Here is a 24,322-nt window from a genome sequence, read left to right on the forward strand (position 1 = left end):
CACGGGACTGAAAGTCAGGCTCCTCTACCCATCTTCTGAGACTGTAGTAAGTTATTCCACCCTTTGGTACCTCAGTTTCCCCCCCAACTGTAAAGTGGCTTGAGATCTACAAATGTAAAGTGCTATATAATAGGTAAGTATTATTAATAATATGCCATAGTAATTACTTGATATGGTCAGAGTGACTTGGTTTCACCATACGAATAAATTAAACATATAAAATCTGGAATCCTAACTAGTTTAGAGACACATGTTGGGTTTTAGCTACTAGTAGAATGAGCAGGTGGTGGGAAGCTACCCAACTCTCTGGAGACTCAGTGTATAGAGGGAATGCACAGAGTCCACCATCACACATAACTTGAGAATATTCTCAGGGAGGTGGTTTCTCTTTGAATAATGACAGGACATTTCATGCACAGAGAAAAACAAAGCAAGAGCAAAACAGTAGAAGACTAGATATTAATGTAAAAAACAACAGTGTGTGCTCATTTCATTGATGGGTTGCACTGGTATGATATAAGCAAGTCTCAAGTGGTCTGTTAAAACTAGTAGCACCGCAAAAAGGATTTAACATCTTAATTTATGAACAAATGTTTATCTATCTATCTACCTATTGGGCTGGATTAAAGTAATCTGGGGTCTATAGCGCACCCTGATCCGTTCCCCCTAATGCACCACAACTTCAGCACAAAGTGAACAGGCACTGTTGCCCCCCTTGATGTCAAGGAGCCACAAGGTAACACCCTCAGAAGAGAGGACTGAATCTACTCTGGTAGTAGGTAGGTGGCCAGGTAGCTTCCTCCAGGGCTCAAGTGGTTGTTGCTCTTCCCTCTGCTGGAGATTTTTTGCAGACTGAGGCAGACATCACTGCATCAGTTACACTCCATTCACGTTTTGAAGCTTTTTTTTCCCCAGCAGCAAGAGCGAGAAATCAGAAATTTATCATCACACAAGTCTCGGAGCCAGGGCCCTAGACATGGGTCTATTGTATATGTGCCTTCATCCAGTCCTGAATCTATATATATAAAATTAAAAATATCTTCCCAACTAGTTTGTCTGATATCTTTTTTTCTCCCTCCCCATTCTTACTCTTTCCGCATGTCAGATCCATAACCCGGAATTTATTTCTTCATTAAGTAGATGCAGACATGTATTCCACTTAGCTGTGTGCATGCCCAGTGCACCAGAGCAGGAGAATTTTGCTTTGCCTTACTCGCAGGGGCGGCATTCAGGCCCTGTGGCCATAGCCTCTCTTCTGATTATATGTAAGGTGACCGGATAGCAAATGTGAAAAATCGGGACAAGGGGTGGGGGATAATAAGAGCCTATATAAGAAAAAGACCCAAAAATCGGGACTGTCCCTATAAAATCGGGACATCTGGTCACCCTAGTTATATGAGGTGGTACCATCCCGCCCTACTCCCTCGGTTCCTTCTCACTACCTGTGGCTGGAACTCTGTGGTTATCACCTCACGTTCTCTCACTCAGTTTTCTGAGAATTTCCTTTCATGTGTATAGTTTTTATATAGATAGTGTTAGGACTAGTTAAGATACTTATTGTCCTGTCTGATACCAGGGTTCAAGTGCTGCCCATTGTGTGTGTGCTGTGATTCCTAATAGTGATCCCCACATGATGTGATGGCTCTGTATAGGTGAGGGGCGTGCTAAAGAGCAGTGCTCTAGCTGTAAGTTGTTCACCAAAAGAGCCCAAGTGGCCAAAGACTTACACTTGCAGCAGCAGCTTCTTGAGCAGTCCATGAGGCCTGTTTTGATACTCAGGCCTGTGCCTGATCAGTGGTTGCCTTCGGACTTGGTGAATAAGGCCACTACATTTTCCAGTGCTGCCATATTCCCCAAGAAACAGAGGAACTGTTCACCCTCATTGTGGGTGTCCAATAAAACTGACCAGAACTATTCCAGGGCTAATGAAGACTCTTCCTTCTCCTCTAAAAAGAATATGGACCAGCAGTGTACCACTTCTGGAATGCAGGATGGATCAGGTCTGTCAAACCACTCACTGGTATCACACCAAGACAACTGAGAGCCTGTACTTTTGTCTCCAGTTCCAGCCTTGGGGTGTCCGTTGAGTCTGGTACCAACAACATCAACCCTAGCACTGTCTGTCTCCCTGCCAGCATCCAGGTAGAATTTTTACAGGAGAATATGAACAAGTTGCTTGACATTCTCTAACTATCTGCTCCATGGTGAGTAACAATCCTATTAATGATGCTGGCCTGGAATCTGCAACGACCCTCTGGAACAGTCCAGCTTTGATACCACCCATGGCAAAGCATTCAGAGAAGCACTAGTTCATCCCCATGAAGCATTTTGAAAGTTTCTGTACTCATCCAGTCCCTAATTCTCTTGTGACTGTGGTGAATTATAGGGATCAGCAGGGTAGATATAAATCTACTCCCAGGGAAAGGTGTCCAACAAGATGAACTTGATGGGGAAAAAAGATTTATAGCTCCTCTTCCATGCAAATGCGTATTGCAAACCAGCAGAAATTGCTATCCAAATATGACTTTATTAACTGGACAGCCATGTCTAAATTTGTGGACAAGTTGTTGGGAGCCTCTAGAGAAGAGTTTTGTTCTTTTGTGGCTGAAGGCTTTTGGTAGCTAAGACTTCACTGAAGTCAGTGTTGGATGTAGCAGATATATTGGCCAGCATTATGGCCTCAACTGTGACTGTGAGGAGGGTGTGACAGCAAAATTCAGGCATTGTTCCTGATATTCAACAGATTATTGAAGACATGCCCTTTGATGATTGGGTGCTATTCTCGGACAAGAATGACAAGACCTTGCAGGTTTTTAATCCATGCAGGTTCTCTTAAAGGTTTTTGATCCATGCTGCATTTTTGGTGGTGTGTACTCTGGTGTCAGAGAGATGCCATTATGAAAGTCAGCAGTGGCAGCAGCAGAATCACTCATAGTGCTTCAGTGGGCAGTCCTTCTTTCCAACAAGGCAGAAAGACTACCCCAGGAAGGGGTCATAGATCCCAGAGGCAAAGGCCTTCTGGTTCTGGTTTCAGTCAGTCAACCCCACCCTGGAGACTACTGAGTGCCCATTTCAATTTACGTGTCTGGGGCAGCAATCCAGTCATGATCTGTACATTCCTATCCCCCTTGCTTGGGGACAGGATTGCTTACTTTTATGATGTTTGGGGCTCAATCACCATGGACAGCTAGGTCCTAAGCATCATCAGATTGGGTTGTGCCATCCAGTTCCTTTCCACCCCTCCTCCCCACTCACCTTCCCCAATCCTCTTCAGGAACCCCTCCCATGAGATACTGCTCATTGAGCAGGTTCAGTATCTACCAGCTTTGAGAACTGTGGAGGAGTTTCAACTGTAGTAAAAGGGTTGGAGGTTTTATTCCTGGTACTTTCTGGTTCCTAAATCCAAAGGGGGGCTGAGATCTATTCTTCACCTCCACATCCTCAACAAATATATCAGGTACATGAGGTTTTTAAAGGTTTTTGATCCATGCTGCAATGAGGTTCTGAATGGGCACCCTAACAACTATCCTCCACATGTTAAATCACAATGAGTGGTTTGCTGCCCTGTACCTTCAGGATGCTTATTTCCATACACCAATTCTCCCAAGCCACAGGAGAGTCCTCTGGTTTGTCCAGGCGAACCAACATTATGAATACACCATGCTCCCTTTTGGTCTATTCTCTGCTCTCTGGGTCTTTACCAAATGTATGGATGTATTGATGGCATACCTCAGGAAGAAGGGAACCCATATCTTCCCATACCTGTATGATTGGTTAACTGAGAGGCAAGTCAAGGGAAGAAGTCCCCTCCCATGTACATGTCATACTACTCTTACTCAAGTGCCTGGGCCTCATTCTCAACAATGGAAAATCAATGTTGGACCCCACTCAAAAATTGAATTAATTGGGGCCCTAACAGATTCTACAAGTTTGAGAGCCTTTTTCTTTAGAGAGCTTTTTTGTTTGCGAGAAGTAGGGAATGAGCAACAGGGGATGGATCACTTGATAATTACCGGTCTGTTCACTCCCGATGGGGCACCTGGCATTGGCCACTGTTGGAAGACAGGATACTGGGCTAAATGGACCTTTTGGTTTGACCCAGTATGGCCATTCTTATGTTCTTATGTTTTGCCAACTGGCTGTTTTCAGATGATTTATTACCTCTGTCCGGAACCGCAGTCTCAAACCTCTACTACAGCTTGAATGTGCCTGAGGCTGCTGGGTCAAATGGCTGCATGCAAGTAGGTTGTACGGTTTGCCAGATTACATATTCACACTCTCCAAATGTGGCTGAAGTTGATCCATCATCCAAACTGTTATCCCTTGGACAGGCTGGTCTGACTTCCCTGCTGATCCTGGACTCCTTACAGTGGTGGACGGTTCAGGATAATGTGTGCCAGGGTGTTCCCTTCACTTGCTCCCCACCAACCAGGACTATTGTGACTGACATCTCCTTGATAGACTGGGTAGCACATCTCAGGTTGCTGAAAATTCAGGACCTGTGGCTGGAACAGGAAGCTTCACTGAATATCAGCATCCTGGAGTTTTGGGCCATCTACAGTGCCTGTCACACTTTCCAAGATCATATCAGGGGCTCAGTGGTTTATATACTTAGGAACAATACCACTGTGATGTATTATGTGAACAGAAAAGGGAGAGCACCCTTAAGTGTTCTATGTCAGGAGGTGATCAGACTCTGGCAACTCTGGTGCCCTATCACTTACCTAGAGTCCAGAATCAACTTGTGGTTCACACCAGAATTTTTTCCTGAGTCAGAAGTGGTCTCTGAAAACCGGTGTCCTGCGGTCCACCTTCGAAGTTTGGTGGATCCTAACAATCAACCTGTTTGCCATGAGGTACAACAAGAAATACTGTTCATTTTGCTCTTGAGAGGATTTCCATCTGTGCTCCCTGAACGATGCCTTTTACCTGGGTCGGGAATTGGCACTCTTGTATGCTTTTCCTCCAATTCCATTCATCCTACAGGTCATCCTCAAAATGAAATTGGACCATGCCAAGGTCATCTTCATTGCTCTGGCATGGCTGAGGCAATGTTGGTTCTCTGACCTTCTTGTGTTATCGATTCGGCGTCCCATACTCCTTCCTCTTTATCCCAATCTTTTGACTCAGCATCATGGTTACATTTTGCATTCTGCACTCAGCTCTTTGCATCTCACTGCAGGCTGCTCCATGGTTAAATAATGAGGCAGAGCAAAATTTGGAGGCTGTTCAACAGATTCTACTTAATGGTAGGTAGCCTTCTACCAGAATGACCTATTTGGCTACTTAGAAGCATTTCTCAATATGGTCGTTGGCTCACCAAGTTCAATCGAAGCTGGCTGGTATCCATGGCATTGTGGAGTACTTGTTACATCTTCAGTTGTCAGTTCTTGCATTCAGCTCATTGAGCGTGTACCTGGTGGGTGATTTTGGCATTTCATCCACCAATCCATGGGACATAATGATTGTTGCTTGTATTTGAGTATAACCACAAATGGAAATCAGTTTCCACATGTAAGGTTCAGGAGACATGCCAGGGCAAGTTGGTGTCTACGTTCTTTCCTATTGTTGGCCAAGGTGGCACGATGATATTGTGATGCATGGGAGGTAGGTATTTTCAAATATCATGGTAGCAAGGTCCTTGGAAGGACTCCTTCATCTCCACCCACTAGTGGAAGAACCAGTTTCTTTGTGGGACCTTAATACAGTTTTAGCAGCTCTGCTGGGACCTCCATTCAATCTTTTGGCATCTTCTTTTTCTCCTTTATGTAAAAAAGCCTACCTTCCTGGTGGCAATAATATCTCCGAGAAGAGTATGAGTTGCAGGCTTTGATTGTTTAGCCTCCTTACACGCAATTCTTCAAAGTGACCTCAAGGCCGCACCCCAAGTTTTTTTCTAAAGTGTCTTCTCAATTTCATTTGAACCAGGTGGTATAATTAATTACCTAGAATCACAGAATCATAGACTTTAAGGTCAGAAGGGACCATTATGATCGTCTAGTCTGACCTCCTGCACAACGCAGGTCACAGAATCTCACCCAACCACTCCTGTAACAAACCTCTAACCTCTGTCTGAGCTATTGAAGTCCTCAAATCGTGGTTTAAAGACTTCGAGGTGCAGAGAATCCTCCAGCAAGTGACCTGTGCCCCACGCTGCAGAGGAAGGCGAAAAACCCCCAGGGCCTCTGCCAATCTGCCGTGGAAGAAAATTCCTTCCCGACCCCAAATATGGTGATCAGCTAAACCAAGAGCATGTGGGCAAGACTCACCAGCCAGATACCCAGGTAAGAATTCTCTGAAGTAACTCAGATCCCACCCCATCTAACATCCCATCGGGCATATCTACCGCTAATAGCTGAAGATCAATTAACTGCCAAAATTAGGCTATCCCATCATATCATCCCTTCCATAAACTTATCAAGCTTAGTCTTGAAGCCAGATATGTCTTTTGCCCCCACTGCTTCCCTTGGAAGGCTGTTCCAGAACTTCACTCTGATGGTTAGAAACCTTCATCTAATTTCAAGTCTAAACTTCCTGATCGCCAGTTTATATCCATTTGTTCTTGTGTCCAAATTGGTACTGAGCTTAAATAATTCTTCTCCCTCCGTGGTATTTATCCCTCTGATATATTTACAGAGAGCAATCATATCTCCCCTCAGCCTTCTTTTGTTTAGGCTAAACAAGCCAAGCTCTTTGAGTCTCCTTTCATAAGACAGGTTTTCCATTCCTCAGATCATCCTAGTAGCTCTTCTCTGTATCTGTTCCAGTTTGAATTCATCCTTCTTAAACATGGGAGACCAGAACTGCACACAGTATTCCAGATGAGGTCTCACCAGTGCCTTGTATAATGGTACTAACACCTCCTTATGTCTACTGGAAATACCTCGCCTGATGCATCTCAAGACCGCATTAGCTTTTTTCACGGCCATATCACATTGGTGGCTCATAATCATCCTGTGATCAACCAATACTCCGAGGTTCTTCTCCTCCTCTGTTACTTCCAAGTGATGTGTCCTCAGTTTGTAACAAAAAATCTTGTTATTAATCCCTAAATGCATGACCTTGCACTTCTCACTATTAAATTTCATCCTATTGCTATTACTCCAGTTTACAAGGTCGTCCAGATCTTCCTTTATGATATCCCGGTCCTTCTCTGTATTGGCAATACCTCCCAGCTTCATGTCATCTGCAAACTTTTATAAGCACATTCCTGCTTTTTGTGCCAAGGTCAGTAATAAAAAGATTAAATAAGATTGGTCCCAAAACCGATCCCTGAGGAACTCCACTAGTAACCTCATTCCAGCCTGACAGTTCACCTTTCAGTGTGATCCGTTGTAATCTCCCCTTTAACCAGTTCCTTATCCACCTTTCAGTTTTCATATTGATCCCCATCTTTTCTAATTTAGCTGATAATTCCCCATGTGGAACTATGTCAAATGCCTTACTGAAATCGAGGTAAATTAGATCCACTGTGTTTCCTTTGTCTAAAAAAATCTGTTACCTTCTCAAAGAAGGAGATCACGTTGGTTTGACACGATCTACCTTTTGTAAAACCATGTTGTATTTTGTCCCAATTACCATTGACCTCAATGTCCTTAACTACTTTCTCCTTCAAATTTTTTTTTCAAGACCTTGCATACTACAGATGTCAAACTAACAGGCCTGTAGTTACACAGATCACTTTTTTTCCGTTTCTTAAAAATAGGAACTATGTTAGCAATTCTCCAGTCATACGGTACAACCCCTGAGTTTACAGATTCATTAAAAATTTTTGCCAAAGGGCTTGCGATTTCATGTGCCTGTTCCTTTAATATTTTGGATGAAAATTATCTGGGCCCTGCGATTTAGTCCCATTAAGCTGTTCAAGTTTGGCTTCTACCTCAAATGTGGTAATATCTACCTCCATAGCCTCCTTCCCATTTGTCATCCTACCATTATCCCTAAGCTCCTCATTAGCCTCATTAAAGACTGAGGCAAAGTATTTATTTAGATATTGGGCCATGCCTAGATTATCCTTAACCTCCACTCCATCCTCAGTGTTTAGCGGTTCCACTTCTTGTTTCTTTGTTTTCTTCTTATTTATATGGCTATAGAACCTTTTACTATTAGCTTTAATTCCCTTTGCAAGGTCCAACTCTACATGGCTTTTGGCCTTTCTTACTTTATTCCTACATGTTCTGACCTGAATAAGGTAGCTTTCCTTGCTAATCCCTCCCATCTTCCACTCCTTGTAGGCTTTCTGCTTTTTCTTAATCACCTCTCTAAGGTGCTTGCTCATCCAACTTGGTCTACAACTCCTACCTATGAATTTTTTCCCCTTTCTTGGGATGCAGGCTTCTGATAGTTTCTGCAACTTTGACTTGTGGATTTAAAGGCCAACTTCGCCTTTAGATCCACAAGTTCTTCAATCCAATCCACTTCCCTTAGTAATTTCCTTAATTTTTTAAAGTTTGCTCTTTTGAAATCAAAAACCCTAGTCACAGATCTATTTTTGTTTATCCTTCCATTTAGTTTGAACTGAATTAGCTCACAATCACTCTAACCAAGATTGTCCCCTACAACCATTTCTTCTATGAGGTCCTCACTAACCAAAACCAAATCTAAAATGGCATCCCCTCTTGTTGGTTCAGCAACTACTTGGTGAAGGAATCCATCAGCTATCACATCCAGGAAAATCTGAGCCCAATTATTATTACTAGCACTTGTCCTCCAGTCTATATCTGGGAAGTTAAAGTCTCCTATGATCGCACAATTCCCATTAGTATTTACTTCATTAAAAACATTAAAGAGGTCTCTATCCAGATCCAGATCCAGATTGAGATCCGGCGGTCTATTGCACACCCAAGCACTATCCCAGGGGAGGCTCTAGTAGCTTTCTTCCCCAATGTGATTTTTGCCCAGACAGACTCTGTCTTATCCATTCCATCACTTCTTATTTCTTTACAGTCTACCTCATCATTGATGTACAATGCTACTCCACCACGTTTGCCTTTATTTCTGTCTTTCCTAAACAGCACATACCCTTCAATACCTGTAGTCCTGTCATGACTACTATTCCACCATGTTTCTGTTATCCCTATAATATCTGGTTTCACTTCCTGCACCAGTAGCTCTAGTTCCTCCATTTTGTTACCTAGGCTCCTCTCATTAGTGTACAAACATCTTAATTTTTGCTGTTTGGCCTCGCTTTACCCAATTAAGCACAGACATTCTACTGACAGTATCACCTATTAGACTGGTATGTACACTACCCTTCCTCCTTATGTACATTTTCCTACCCACAGCTGTATCCTTTCTTACTTCGTTTTCTTCCCTCTCAATATTAAAATCCAGTGTGTAGATTACCTGGACATTTCCCAACCATCTCCCCCAGATTCCCAGCTTAAAGCTCTCTTGATCAGTTGTGCCATCCTCCATCCTATACATCCCAAAGCCCTCCTTATAGCACCAGTGCCTGAGCCATCTGTTGAGCATCATAATCTTGTCACACCTTTGTTACCCTTCTCTAGGAACAGATAGAATCCCACTGAAGATCACCTGAGCCTCGATTTCCTTAAGCGTCTTCCCCAGCCTGGCATAGTCTCCCTGTGTTATTTCCTAAGCTGTATTCAACCCCAGAGGATCAGTGTCTTCACACATAGGATGTCAGGTGATGTCTAGCCTTTTACCTGGACAGGTGTTTTTGTGTTTCACCTCATCTGTTTGTGTCATATACAGACTGAATGAAGGGCAAGCAGTTTCTCCACAGATGATCTCTAGGTGGATCACTTCCTGTATCAAGACAGCATAAAAAGTAGCTCTGACTATGCCTCCTCCAAGGGTGTGATCTCATTCTACACTGATAGCATTTTTAAGTGATGTTTCAATATTGGACATCTATATGGCTGCCACTTGGTCATCTGTACATATGTTTCTGAACAGTTATGCCATTACCATGACATCCAGAGCAGAGGCAAACTTTGGGAAAGAAGTCCTGCACTACTTGTTTAAATAGATTCTGAGCCCCACCTCAGGCAAGTACTGTTTGTGGTCACCCACATAGAATACATAGCTGCATCCACTTAAAGGAAAAACAGTTACTTGCCTGTATTGTAACTGTTGTTCTTTGAGATGTGATGCAGAGGTGTATTTCACATGAGCAGCGGGTATAATAGGCCAGGGGAGGCTAAGTGGGGGAGGGAGGAGGCAAGTGGTGGGCGAGCGGGGGGAGTGATGAGAGATGTGGCAAGTGGCAGATGTGTGTGGGGGAGGTCAAGCAGCAGCTTGGGGGGTGAGGAGGGATGTGGCAAGCGGTGGCTGGGGCGGTGGGCAAGTGCGAAGGATTCAGGGCTAGGCCGGAGTGAGGTGGAGTGTGGTGGGGCCGCGGGGGGAAGAGGCAGGACAGGGAGCTAGCCTCCTCATGGGGAAGCTTCACCCACTGCCCTTGCATCAGAATCTATGCTCCTGATGTGTGCGCAAAGGAACTGAGGAGGGTTTGAGGGGGCACACCCTCATCGAGCTGGGGGGAGCCGGGAGGCAGGGGGCTATGGCCATGAATTTTGCTAGGCAAAATTTTCCAGCTCCAGTGTTCTTGGTGCACCCACACCTTTGTGGAATACATGTCTGCATCACATGTCAAAGAACAACAGTTACAATACAGGACAATAACAATTGTTGTCTACCCTCTTCATTTATTTCTGTTTCTTTTCTCACTGCTTGACAGTTTGAAATGTAAAACATTCAAAGTCCAAAAGCTACATAACATTTTTATTTCATGTTTTTCAAATGTCATTTTCACTATGCTATCAACTACTGAGTAAAAATAAGGATGTAAACTACCTGTTTTTTCCCAGCCCTTAGATCATTCTGTTTCTATGCACTGACACAGACATAATGATGATGGTGAATAGGGGCCCAAACCAGAGCTCAAGAAAGTCACTGTGAATCCTTCCATTGACTTCAATAGGCTTTGAATCAGACTGTAAGAGAAGTCATTAGTAATAAGCAAAACTGCAAAATCAATACAGCTGAGCAATGACATCTTGACATTTACCCTGAAAAAATCCATGTGATTGACATTTTTCCCACACTAAAGAAAAGAAAATAACAGCCATGGAATTGTTTCTAATTTCTACAGCATGAGCAGAAAGGAAAAAATGAGAACTAAAATATATCAGTCAATGTTTCCGAGCTCAGATAAAGTTATTTAATTCCTTCACCCTCATACATTTGATCTAGAAAAATATTTGGAAAAGTTTTTTAGCTAGATGTGAGTTTAGATTTCAAACACCCCTGAAAGTATGTTCAGATCTGTTTTTTTTTTTATTCAAGCCATCTGTAGTCTTAGGCTCTGATCTTGCAATGGACTCCACATAGGCATAAAGGTTGACTCCCATTGCAGGAACTGGATCTTAGGGAAACCACAAATACAAGAAAAGTGTGTTTGATTCAAAACACAGAAGTCTTGCTTTCTTTTCATCTTTTGCTATTTATGGTCAGTGTCATTAGCAGCCCAAAGATTGTTCTGCTGGAGCATCTTTACAGAAAAGTTTATATATTTTAACAGGAAATGTTAATTTTTCGGTGGGTACTTAAAACCATCCTTTACAATTTAACAAATAATTTATCCTGGCAATAGAATTTTACAGGACGGGGAGAAAAGAAACAAGCAAAAACAAAACAAAAACACCATATCTATAGAAAATCTCATTCCCTGTTAAATTCCATAGGTTAGAATAATTTCTCTACAACTATATGGGTTAAATGCTTAAGTCCTTTTCCATAAATACAACTTACACTCTGGATACTGCTAGTTGTTCCATTGCTCCCCTTTTCCCTCAATGGACCTGGATGATGTTTCTTTTGTTTTTAGGCATTTTTATAGTACTCATCACTGTAGTATTTGCACGCCTATTCAGTGGGAAATATCCCCTCTTCTTCTCAAGCTGTGGTTGACTGAAGATTCTGCCTTTTTCATCCACATGGAGCAGTAACTTGTGGACCGGAAGGGGCAGTGCCCAGGGGAACCGCACAAATGGACAGTGTTGAGTGTTTGGAAGAGAGAGAAATGTTTGGCTATGATTTTTCATAACACTATTTCATGTTTATTTTGATTTGACTCTACCAAGTGTTTTGCTCTAGCCCTCTAGATCTGTGGTGTCAAATACCCATCCCATAGTCCATATCTGTCCTTGTCAATGTATTTATGTGGTCTACATGTTATATGTAGATTCTGCACAATCTAAGGTTTCACTTTTGGTTCTCAGGGTCATGAAAAAAACCTTCCAAATGTAAAAGAACACTGACGTCTTCCGAAGTGCACAGACAGCCTAAAAGACTGGCTCTGAATGGTGTGATATCCTCTCATTGGTGCGTAACTTGAAGCCCAATGATGGCAATTTTAAATGTTAACATTAACTATTTAATTACTTTTCTCTTTTGTAGATAGGACAGGGGTGGGGGTGGGAGTGAAGACCAAAGTGAACTGGGATTTGCTACAGCGTGGTAAATGTGACCCTGTCACACTTTCTGGAGATGCTCATGACCATGAGTGCCTACCTCAGGGCAGACTAGCATGGTGGCTTTTGTGGATCTTAGTCTTAGGTGTTGCTTTCTCTCCATTCATTATACAGGGAGCCTATATTTGTGGAATGAAGTGTTGTTACAGTGATTTCTAGGTGCCAAAAAGTTAGGCTTTGTGCCCCCTAAGTCCCTTTTGTGCATCTGGGCCATAAAGATTTGGATATAAAAGACAACTATTTCCTTTATCCCCTTGGGACTTGCCTGTACTGGTAGAACTCTTACACCAAGATAGGAGTCTGGCAAAGTGCCAATAGAGGGATCTTTCGTTGTCTCCCCTCCTCTCCCCCAGGGCTCTTATATGCTATTAATTTATGAAAACATGTTGCTATTATGTTTTTTTATTTTTGTGAATTTAAAACAATGACTACTAAGAAGCTTAAGCTCTGAACCAGTCTGGACAGTATTTATGCTAGCTGATATGGAGTCTGTTAATTTCCAGTGGTGCTAGATGGTAGACTAATATACCTCTTCAGATTCTTCTGACACTAGTATTATAAACAGTTATAGAACTAGATTAACACTAATTACAGAATTTAGAAATAGAATGGACCTAGCAGATCATCTGCTCAAGGGCAGGATTGTTCTTTGCTATATTTTTTTGTTTGCTGCATGAAGTCTAGTTCTAAATGTCCATATAGTGACATTTTTTCACAAAATCAGTTCTTGTTATGGCTGAACTTGTACAAATCACTGTATCATCAGTCAAGCTAAAAGTGAATACATTAAAGAACTTTAGTGTTATTTTGTTAATAACTGATTTTGTGCTCTATTTAACGCTAATTGTTGTATATTGGTAACTTGTATAATTGACAACAGGTAATTCTTTCATGAATGGATTTTCCTATCCCTAACCCAGATCCACTAATCTCTGACTTCTAATTGCCTTTTTCAGGAATGTCTGCAACTTTTTCAACACTTCATAACAGTGAACAATTTATCATGATCAGAGGTAAATCCTTCTCATAACTCTGAAAAATTCAATTAGATTGTATTACAGTTCTCTTATGATAAGATTATGAATAATTTTCTTACTCTTCTTTCAATAGTTAGAATTTTAAACTGCCCTTTTTGCCTTTTTATGATGCATATAGAAGGTGTATTATTTTTAGAGTGGTTTTTTTCTTAATATGTACATTAGAAATTGAGCCTGGTAGATTCTTTGGTAGCTGGAGAGGTAGTGAAATAACGACCTCACAAGAGAATTCCATTTAATAATATTTAGGTTTTGTATTAAATATATGTGCTTCAGAAAGACTGTCTTTGTGTAGGTACTCAATGGAATTCATCTTGTAGAGCAGGGAATTGTCCTCAAGAGTCTGAAAATTCCACAGGACTCTACTTTAAATCTCAACTGCACCTTAAAGAAAACAACTCTCTTCTCTGTGAATTGTAATAAGCTCCCCAGTAGCTAAAACTAAATCTGTTGCATGGCAGAATAGCAGAATAAACTCTGGGGCAAGCTTCTGGGACATTATTTATAGTTATAGTGAAATATAGCTTTTTATAGAGAGTTATCTTTATTATCTCTTTTAAGAAAGTGTGTTTTTGGAGTTGGGGAATTATGGAATGTTATTGAAGTAAGTTTGTAATGGTTTGGAGAATTTCAGAGGTTTATGAATTGCCTTCCAAATGCAAAGAGAAGGTGTGCCAGAAACCACATTTAACTGCAGAGGCCTTTCAAAAGGAAGGGGTCAGCTATGTAATGTATCAGCAAAATCTGAGCTTAACTCATATGTAGCTAGGTTTATAAACCTTTCAATAAGAATTGATTAAAATTTTAGCTAATGGATGCTGCTGAATTACTATACTCACATAATAGAGTGAATTTTTAGTTACTTTTAAAAAAATTAAACATAAAAGTGTTGATTTGGTCCATCTTTCCTCAGAATTCAGCGGCTAATCTAATACAGGCAGCCAGTTGTTCCAGTTCTCTCTATTCTGGTCAATCATATTTCTACTGATGATATTTGTTTTTGCAGTCATGGGTGATAAAATATATTTATTGGTTTCAGGCACAAGAATCCTGAATTGGTATCCATCTTTTGTCTCATTTCAGCAAATTGGGATGATGGTATATTTTTAATTGCCTACTCCATCTGTTTCCTGTACTATACATCAAAATGCTGCAAGGTGCTTTTGTATCCTCAACTCCCATTGATTCACCTTGTTGGATTAAGCCCATTGTTACCATGATATACTACTAAATGGGGGTTCAGCAAGGATTATATAGAGCAGTGTTTCCCAAACTTGGGACGCCACTTGTTCAGGGAAAGCCCCTGGCAGGCCAGGCCGGTTTGTTTACCTGCCGCATTCACACGTTCGGCCGATCACGGCTCCCACTGGCTACAGTTCGCCGCTTCAGGCCAATGGGGGCTGCAGGAAGTGGCACGGGCCGAGGGATGTGCTGGCTGCCCTTCCTGCAGCCCCCATTGGCCTGGAGCAGTGAACCGCGGCCAGTGGCAGCCGGAATCGGCCAAACCTGCGCACGCGGCAGTTAAACAAACCGGCCCGGCCTGCCAGGGTCTTTCCCTGAACAAGCAGTGTTCCAAGTTTGGGAAACACTGATATAGAGTGATAATAAATCATTCCTCATGTTCTGCATGGTATTCTTCTGCTAATCTAGTATTTTGTTTTCTTTCCCTTAACTGTAGCTGTGTACTATTTCTGTTTTCAATTATTTTTTTTCCATAGTAAATGCTAAGTTCTTTTCTTTTCAATATGTTGGAGGACTGTTCCACTTAACACGGTATTCTCTGATTTGTTTCCCAGCTGGGACCTGTCTCTAAAATGTAGATCCAAACTTTAGTTTTGCAACTATTCAGGTCTCCACGTAAAGTTCATGGCTCTTTGCTATAACTAATAGTTATGTTTCTCCATGCAATATTGAGTTGCAATCAATTTTACTTATTTCACACTTATTTAAGATACGCTTTTCTGAAGCAGAATGTATTTGTGTTACATTCTCTTTTTAAAAAAAAACCTCAACAGCATTTCTTATCAAATGATATTGTGATCCCTAGATACTAGCGCCTCTCTAACTTTGACTTCACTTTTTTTTTTTCAACCAAACTTGGTCCATTATCAATCATTAGTTCTCAGATAACCTCCCAACTGGCAGTTGCTTAACAAAGAACACAAGAAAGCCATCCTATGCTACTGCCCTGAGAATGGCTCCTTCTTCAGGGACATATCAATGAGTAATTCTTCAAAATTCAAAGCACAATATGACCCTACAGTTTCCATTAATACTGTCTGTACTGCTTTCTCCATAGAAATACATGTCAGTTAAGAGGCCCTCTTCATGGCTGAGAAACATTTTCTTGATTCTTTTTTCATTCTGTCCATAAGACAGGGGTGGCCAATCTGTGGCTCCAGAGCCGCATGCGGCTCTTCAGACGTTAATATGCGGCTCCTTGCATAGGCACCGACTCCAGGGCTGGAGCTACAGGTGCCAACTTTCCAATGTGCCAGGATGGGGGGTGCTCACTGCTCAACCCCTGACTCTGCCACAGGCCCTGCTCCTACTTCACTCCTTCCCCAAAGGCCCCCACTCCTTCCTGCCCCCTTCCATGAGCCTGCCATGCCCTCGCTCCTCCCCCCAGAGCCTCCTGCATGCTGCAGGAGGCATGGGGAAGGAAGGGGAGGCGCTGATCAGCAGAGCTGCTGGCAAGTGTTGGGGAGCTGATGGGGGGCTGCTGATGTATTACTGTGGCTCTTTGGCAATGTACATAGGTAAATTCTGGCTCCTTGTCACGTAAGTTGGCCACCCCGCCATATGATATTCACAATGTGTAAGCATAATTTTTCCCTTTACGTCAGCTAAAATAATTTTTATGCATCCATGCATATAGTATTCTTGTTCATCTATATTGCCACCCTCCTTTCTTTTTACCTATTCATAAGAATATAGGTCTGCATTGGTCCTGGGTGAACTATGGTTTTAAATTGACTTTTGATGTTAGCATGAATGATAGGCCCGATGCAGTAAATAATTGGCTATATACATTTGTTTAATTTATTATAAAGAAATGCTTGGACCAATAGTTAGGGAGAAATATGGCAAATAACAGAAGAAGAAAAGTGTTGAAGAGAGAGAGACCCAACCATTAGTTTTGTCTTAATCTGGCCAGAGGACAAGGTTCAGCACTAAACTTCAGAGCTTTAGCTAAGGTGCAATAACTACAGTGTATAAAAGGCAAGGTTTGTAGGGTTGGGTTTTTTCATGTGTGTTTCTTACCCCTCTTGAGTCATACCATGATGGGAAGATATCTCCTGAACCTGATTCTGTTGTATTGGGCCAATGCTTATAACGGCATTGTGGCTAAGATACAGAATATAAGTGTACCTTTGCTTGTATTTGTATTTTGCATGCAGTAAACACTAAATAAAGGAATACTTCTATGGAAACTGAGTTGTGGTAAACCTTAGTAAATTTATTAGGAAAATTATTTCCAACACTATTCCTTCCATAAACTCTGTACCCTGGTATTTCAGTCTCACACTCAGCATCTCTGTTGTTCCATAATTATTCCTCAACACATTTCATTCGAATACAGACTAATACAGACTAACATGGTCCCATAGAGCAAGGTCAGAAGTCCTCGGTTCTGTTTCCACTTATGCCACTAACCTGCTGTGTATTCTGTGCCTCAGATACCCAATCTGTAAAATAGGCAGAATTATATTTACTCTCCTTTTAGAGAGCTTTGAGACTTGTGAGTATATTATTATTAATTATATTACAATAGCACCTACAGACCCTCAAATTAGACAACCCCTGCTCAAAAGAGCTTACAGCGGTCATTGTAAGTTGGTAAAGGGCATGCTCAGTGAGCATCTTGTAAGATTTTTTCATTAAAGGCCCTGATACAACAAAGCACTTAAAGCACATGCTTATCTTTAAGCATGTGACTAGTCCATTGACTTCAGGGAGAGTGTTCACTACTTTAACGTTAAGCATATGCTTCAGTGATTTGCTTGTTTGAGGCCTCAATGAAATCCTGCCCTGTTTTACAATACCAATATGCATTCTGTTTTCTTGGCCTGGCAGCTGCTAGGACAAATTGCATGAGAACTGAGACTTTAATTGTCTAATTGCAATATATATAGATATATATATATATGAGAGAGAGAGAAAAATTATCCAAAATATCTTTACATCATGGACAGAGAAAAATGGCAGGCATGGTTTATATTTTAAATTTCTACCATAAAACATCAAGTTATGCAACATGGCAGATTTAACACACTGCTGTTGAAACCTTAATTGTGGTTTTTTTTATGTGTTTTTAAATGCAACTTTAGCATAGTATATTATTGTTATTGCATTAGCATGTAATACTCCATCGGTTACTAATTTGAACAAACAGCACTTGCTTGGGGGGATTCATTTAAAAATAGTATGTCAGGTAAGACTCAGGTCCTTCTCCTTACAATATATTCCTAGGTTTTCCTATACTTTTCATAAACTTTTTTTTTTAAATGCTCAAAATTTTGAAGGTGATAACTGGAAATTGAGTCTGAAATGATATCCTATCCTCTAGGCTGTATTTTCTTTCAATGGATGAGTAATTGGGTTTCTATCTGAGGATAATGCCTTCTGATAGGCTGGATTCACCCATTTTGGTTTATATCTTTCTGTGAAAACTGATCCTAAAGATTAAAGAATCCATGGCTGTGATTTTAAGTTGGATTTATTGGTACAGTAGCTGCCCAGAAAGTGTAAAAATAGATTGATAGAGAATTTACTTTTATACTCACAAGGATCGTTCTGGACACACATTAGTATTTTCAGAAGTAGATTTATAAAATATTATTGTACATGTATTTGTCAGACAGCTGTCGTATGTAGGGAGTGTATCTCTGATCATGGCTAATTATGGGTAACATGCTCGTCTTTCTTATTTGTACCTGGAACAGTCCCATGTTTCAAGGAAACTGAGTTTGAACCACTCCAAACTGAACTGCCATAAAAACGAAAAACTTTACTATTGTCTTGCTTGCAGATTTGCACAGAATTGAGAGAACGATTTACCCTGTGGCTCTATAACATAGAGCCTTATGCTCCCCTCCACACACAAATACAGAAAATGAAAAACCACTGGAACTAGGAAACAAGGCATGGGAGGGAAGGAGCACCTGCTCTGTGACACTTATTAATTATTATTATTTTATTTTATTTCATTAATTGTATCACCATAGCGACTAGGGCCCTAGTTATTGGCTAGGATCCTGTTATGCTAGGTGCTGTGCAAACAGAGAACGAAAAGATGGTTCCTGTGCTAAAGAGCTTTCAGTCTAAGTACTCCCACCCCCTTTCCTGATCCCTCAAATAAACCTCTCTACAAGGACAGAAACATCAAGAGTTGGGGCTCTACAGATAGTGGGAGGATCAGGGTAAGTGGGGCTGGGTAGACACTTAGTATGATGTCTGTCAGTCTAGGTAGTTATACCTCCTTCTTCACCATGCTTTATGAACACTTTGTAACATATCAGCTTTAATCACTTGAATCCTTTTTTCTTTCTTTCCCTTTACTTGTGGCTTTATTACTATTTTTAATAGTTTCTTTTATACATGAACTCAAGGTCATAAAGTGAGCTTTATATTTTCTTTTGAAGGCAGTGAGGTTTGTGGTCATTCTGATCCCTTCTTGGGAGTAAGTTTTATAGATATGGAGTAATAAAATCATTTACTGCTGACAGCAAGACACAGTTACAAGACAAATTGTCCCACAATCTACCCAATACCCTGGGGAACCAGCGCAGAACTAGAAATGTAATCCTTCATGTCCTAAAGCACAATTACTTAAGCTAAATGATGACTCCTGTACTTTCAAGTAATAATATGAGAAGTATCAATACCAGAGACTCATTCTGTCAAATCCAGTTTATTACAGTGGACTAGATGTCAAGAAGACTCTGTCTCATGTTTTCATGGGTGTTTGACATTTCCATTGTTTTGGAGAAACATAGCTTTCATGGAAAGTTATGACCACGGAAAGTGAAACATTATCTGCAGTAGCTTGGGACTATCCCATTGAGGGCTTTGAAAATTAGGAATGAAAATGTGAATTTTATTGAGGTGCAACTATAAGTAACTGAAAGGAGTGGAACACTGGAAAAATGTGCTCTAAGCCAGTGTTTCTCAATCTTTTTGATACAAGGGGCTGGCTTGCTGCCTTCCTAAACTGTGCCATGGAGATATCAGGAACCAGTGCTGGTTCACAGACTGGCCGTTGAGAAACACTGCTCTAGGCTTTCTAAGTTGCCTTATAAGCAGGCTGCTTCATATTGAACTGATTGGAACTTTGTTTAAATGTCAGAATTTTTGTTCAAAGAAAGATGTAACGTTGCATTAATCAATCCGGGAAGTCAGAAGTTCATGAATCACCAAGGCCAAGTCTGATACTGATAGGACGGGCTGTGGTCTTCTAGTCAGCAACAAGAGGAAGAGGACATTTTTCACAGCTGTGACTTATTTGAGTAACCAGGGCTAATGCAGAGTAAAAAAGGATCTCAATACCCCAGGTCAACTTGAGCAGGCGTTCTTGGTGGTAGATGATGATTTAGTGATGGTGAGTTATTTCAAATGCCCTCTTCTTCCATCAAACATCTTCTGTGTCTGGTTCATCCAGGTGTTGATATCTCCCAAGTGATGGGATAGTTCAGAGATGGAGTTGTTTCAACTTGTTGGAAAGGGAACACAGAGCTGGGTGTCATACATTGTTGGCATTTGAGTCCATGCTGCTTCCTGAACTACTTAGGGGCTTCATATAGGTGTTGAAGAGGATAATGACGATAACAGATCTGTGGTATTTTGCAAGTGAAGGTTCCAGAGGTAGAAGAGCAGGTAACCATCATGCTCATTAGAGTTTGATCTGAGAGGAGGTATTGACGCCAAGTCAGCACATTTGCATTAGCCCCAACTTTATTTATGGAAAATCAGCAGTATCCCATGGTAAATTTGCTTTAAAAACCTCCAAAAGATCCAGAAACATGAGGAGGAATATGTGCCATTTATCCCCCTCCCCCGACCCCCCACCACCACTACTCAAACCTGCTGGAAATTTTCAATGTAAGACATAGTGCTGACCACTTTTATTTTACTTTCCTTTTCAGATGGCTGGGGATAGCTGTACTCTTTTCAGTCTACCAAAATAGCTCTGCTGCAAGCAGCATGAGGTGTGATGCTGAAAGCTCAAGCATTACCTCCAGAATGCAGACCTGTTCCTGATTTATAGGGGGCCCATATTTCCTAAAGGGAAAATGGGACACCACGTGGGGCTAGCTTGACCCCCCCACACACCGCATGGGGCTGGCCCAAGCTCCCCTTCCCAAGAGGGGCTGGAGCTGGTATCATTGGTTGCCTCAGATCTGCCTGCCCCTGTGTGAGGCTGAGGCTGGTGTCACTGCTCGTCCGAATCCTGCCTCCCCTGTGCGGGCCTAGCATCACCGCTCACCCCTGCATGTTCTTCTGCACCCCACTTTTTTGACAAAAGTGAGCATTTGTCCCATTTGCTGTTGCCAACTGATCAAGTTGGCAAGAGCAAATGGGACAAATGCCCACTTTTGCCAAGAAGGTCGGGATGGTTGGGACAGAGCTTAAAAAAAAGTGACTGTCCTGGCCAAAACAGGACATATTGTCACCCTAGTGATTTATCTTCTCTGAAGTGACAGGCTATTGTACAAAGTATGTACAAAAGTGTTTTTTTTTTTTTGGTGGTGGGGGAGAACAGACTTTCTAATTGATGTTTGTGGTGGGGCAGTGCCCCACCCCCTAAGAAGAAGGGCTGAACCAGGCGAGAGAGGCTGCACAGACCTGCAGCAGCCATCAGAGAAGGCCTGGGGAGAGCCAATCAGGGCAGGGGAGAGGTAGCCAATCAGGGCCGGCCTAGGCCCTATATAAAGGAGCCTAGGAGGCAACCTAGTGACAGAGGATGTGGAAAAAGCTAATGTACTCAATGCTTTTTTTGCCTCTGTCTTCACTAACAAGGTCAGCTCCCAGACTGCTGCGCTGGGCATCACAACATGGGGAAGAGATGGCCAGCCCTCTGTGGAGATAGAGGTGGTTAGGGACTATTTAGAAAAGCTGGACGTGCACAAGTCCATGGGGCCGGACGAGTTGCATCCGAGAGTGCTGAAGGAATTGGCGGCTGTGATTGCAGAGCCATTGGCCATTATCTTTGAAAACTCGTGGCGAACGGGGGAAGTCCCAGATGACTGGAAAAAGGCTAATGTAGTGCCAATCTTTAAAAAAGGGAAGAAGGAGGATCCTGGGAACTACAGGCCAGTCAGCCTCACCTCAGTCCCTGGAAAAATCATGGAGCAGGTCCTCAAAGAATCAATCCTGAAGCACTTGCATGAGAGGAAAGTGATCAGGAACAGCCAGCATGGATTCACCAAGGGAAGGTCATGCCTGGCTAATCTAATCGCCTTTTATGATGAGATTACTGGTTCTGTGGATGAAGGGAAAGCAGTGGATGTATTGTTTCTTGACTTTAGCAAAGCTTTTGACACGGTCTCTCACAGTATTCTTGTCAGCAAGTTAAGGAAGTATGGGCTGGATGAATGCACTATAAGGTGGGTAGAAAGCTGGCTAGATTGTCGGGCTCAACGGGTAGTGATCAATGGCTCCATGTCTAGTTGGCAGCCGGTGTCAAGTGGAGTGCCCCAAGGGTCGGTCCTGGGGCCGGTTTTGTTCAATATCTTCATAAATGATCTGGAGGATGGTGTAGATTGCACTCTCAGCAAATTTGCGGATGATACTAAACTGGGAGGAGTGGTACATACGCTGGAGGGGAGGGATAGGATACAGAAGGACCTAGACAAATTGGAGGATTGGGCCAAAAGAAATCTGATGAGGTTCAATAAGGATAAGTGCAGGGTCCTGCACTTAGGATGGAAGAATCCAATGCACCGCTACAGACTAGGGGCCGAATGGCTAGGCAGCAGTTCTGCGGAAAAGGACCTAGGGGTGACAGTGGATGAGAAGCTGGATATGAGTCAGCAGTGTGTCCTTGTTGCCAAGAAGGCCAATGGCATTTTGGGATGTATAAGTAGGGGCATAGCGAGCAGATCGAGGGACGTGATCGTTCCCCTCTATTCGACATTGGTGAGGCCTCATCTGGAGTACTGTGTCCAGTTTTGGGCCCCACACTACAAGAAGGATGTGGATAAATTGGAGAGAGTCCAGCGAAGGGCAACAAAAATGATTAGGGGTCTAGAACACATGACTTATGAGGAGAGGCTGAGGGAGCTGGGATTGTTTAGCCTGCAGAAGAGAAGAATGAGGGGGGATTTGATAGCTGCTTTCAACTACCTGAAAGGGGGTTCCAAAGAGGATGGCTCTAGACTGTTCTCAATGGTAGCAGATGACAGAACGAGGAGTAATGGTCTCAAGTTGCAGTGGGGGAGGTTTAGACTGGATATTAGGAAAAACTTTTTCACTAAGAGGGTGGTGAAACACTGGAATGCGTTACCTAGGGAGGTGGTAGAATCTCCTTCCTTAGAGGTTTTTAAGGTCAGGCTTGACAAAGCCCTGGCTGGGATGATTTAACTGGGAATTGGTCCTGCTTCGAGCAGGGGGTTGGACTAGATGACCTTCGGGGGTCCCTTCCAACCCTGATATTCTATGATTCTATGATTCTATGATTCTAAAGGCTTCCTAGCAAAGAGCAGGGCAGTCTCTCCCTTGTGGTCAAGGGAGAGGACTGGCTCCTAAGCTGAAAGGTAACAAGCAGAGCAGAGCAGAGCAGAGCAGAGGAAAGGCAAAAGGAGCTGGGAAGCTCTGGCCAAGGAAAGCCCCAGGCTGCTGGCCTAGCTACCAAGGGCCAGGCAGGTGCATAGGGCTGAAGGGGATGCGGCCCAGGGAAGATAGCAGGGCAAGGGGAGAGAAGGAGGGCAGAGAGGCTGCTGCTAGTGGGTCCCTGGGTCAGGACCCAGAGTAGCGGGTGGGCCTGTGTCTCCCTCCCCTTTTCCCCTTGTGCTACACGTGGCTGAAGAGGAGCATGGCCTGATCCAGGCTGTGGCTGGTCCCTGCGACAAGGGGCTAGACTCAGAGGCTGCAGCTGGCCACTACAGCAGGTGCAGATTGTGGACTGCTGATAACACCAAACCCCTGGAAGTGGGTGAGACCGGAGCAGTGGGCACTGCTGGAGGGCAGTGTCCTGAAGCGGACGTCGCCAAGCAGGGAGCAATGCGGATCCGGATGCCAACAGATGGCGAGAGATGGACGGGATGCCACCAGCAGAGGGCGCTCTGCAATGGACAGAGCTAATTCCCAGATGTGCCAGCGGGAGGTGCAGTGGTGGTGAGTCCCAACCCTGTCACAATGTCCAATGTGGTGGTGCTTGGTTTCAGTCAGATTAGAGATGCCATGCAGGAAGGTATGGTTGAAGTATTTGAATCAGGAAGTACAGAGATAGATGGAAGGAGGAAAAGTAACCAGACTTTCCAGTCTTTGAACATTCATTTCTAGTTTTGGTCTGAGCTTTGGGTCAATTCTTATTTTATCCTTCCTGATTTGTCCATCCCAAGTTGTCTATTTAACTGTGATCTCTGCAGTGGCTCTGCCTTTATCCAGTAGTTGCCTAATCCAGGTTTTGTCCACCTCCTCTTTCAGACAGATTAAAGCAGTAATCCTCACTGATTCACTGTATAGATATTTTCAGTGCTGTATATTTTGTATTAAAGGGATTTATTCTGTTCAAGAGAAAAAATATACTTACATTTAAAAATACCAAAGCCTCTGGCCTGATTTTCA

General features: G+C 42.6%; 2 long non-coding RNA genes across 2 annotated transcripts in view; one reads left to right on the top strand and one right to left on the bottom strand.

Moving 5' to 3' along the window:
- Positions 1-24,322, top strand: part of LOC125630586 (uncharacterized) — a 217,377-nt gene that overhangs the window by 38,681 nt on the left and 154,374 nt on the right. The window contains exons 2-3 of the long non-coding RNA XR_007354707.2: positions 12,246-12,348; positions 13,454-13,510. This is a non-coding gene — a long non-coding RNA (uncharacterized LOC125630586). The remainder of the gene's footprint in view (positions 1-12,245; positions 12,349-13,453; positions 13,511-24,322) is intronic.
- The window catches only part of LOC142070574 (uncharacterized), an 85,893-nt gene that overhangs the window by 29,626 nt on the left and 31,945 nt on the right, over positions 1-24,322 (bottom strand). The window lies entirely within an intron of this gene.

This window comes from Caretta caretta, chromosome 1 (genome assembly GCF_965140235.1).
Source record: "Caretta caretta isolate rCarCar2 chromosome 1, rCarCar1.hap1, whole genome shotgun sequence".
Taxonomy (NCBI): domain Eukaryota; kingdom Metazoa; phylum Chordata; order Testudines; family Cheloniidae; genus Caretta; species Caretta caretta.